The sequence below is a fragment of the Marmota marmota genome, unplaced genomic scaffold (genome assembly GCF_001458135.2).
Source record: "Marmota marmota marmota unplaced genomic scaffold, marMar, whole genome shotgun sequence".
In the NCBI taxonomy this organism is placed as follows: domain Eukaryota; kingdom Metazoa; phylum Chordata; class Mammalia; order Rodentia; family Sciuridae; genus Marmota; species Marmota marmota.
The window spans coordinates 9,528-10,460 of NW_026005917.1; positions in this window are offsets into that span (position 1 = coordinate 9,528).

Consider the following 933-nt stretch of genomic DNA (forward strand, 5'->3'; position numbering starts at 1 on the left):
AATTGTTTTTTTTTTTTTTTTTTTTTGTTTGTTTGTTTGTTTTGTTTGTTTGTTTTTTCCCAGTGCTTGGGGTTAATTCAACATGGAGAATAGCATAGTAAGTGCACTGATAACTAATTGAGTGTGTCAAGTTTCAAGAAGCTAGCAGAAACCATGATTGCTTTAGTATTCCAACTGCCTCTATCCATATAGGGAAAAATGAAGTGAAACCTAAGAATTTAACATGTTCCTGCAAATGAATGCTTAAACCTAGAATAAAATTTGGAGGGACAAGTGTGACTGGAGTACAGATCATTCCTTCAAAGTATCCACTAGATCAGGTGAAGAAATATTTCCTGAGATTCCAGTAACCTCTGAGTTCCATGGAATCTTGACAACACTTTCAAATGAAAGTGTTTTTTTTTCCTTGCCTCTACTTAGGGGTAATTCAACAGGGAACAAAGCGTAGAGAGACACTGAAAACTAATTGAGTGTGTCCAGTTTCAAGCAACTACCACAAACCAAGTTTGACTTAGAGTTCCAACTGACTCTATCCATATAGAAGTAAACAAAGAGAAACATGAAATTTCAAAGTGTTTCTGCAAGCAAACGCTTCATCTTAGAAGAATAAAATTTGGGGAGTCCAGGCGACTGGAGTGGCAATCTCTTGATCAAAATATCAACAAGATTGGGGGAAAAATATTTGCTGAGATTCCAGTAAACTCGAAGTTCTGTGGAAGCATGGCAAATGCTTTCAAAGGAAAGTGTTCTTTCCTTGCCTCTGCTTAAGCCTACTTCCACAGGGAACAAAGCATTTGAAGTTCACTGAGAACTAATTGAGAGTGTCAAGTTTCAAACAGCTAACACCAACCATGTTTGATTTAGACTTCCAAATGACTCTATCCCTATTGTGGAAAACAAAATGAAACCTAAAAATTCAAAGTGTTCCTGCAA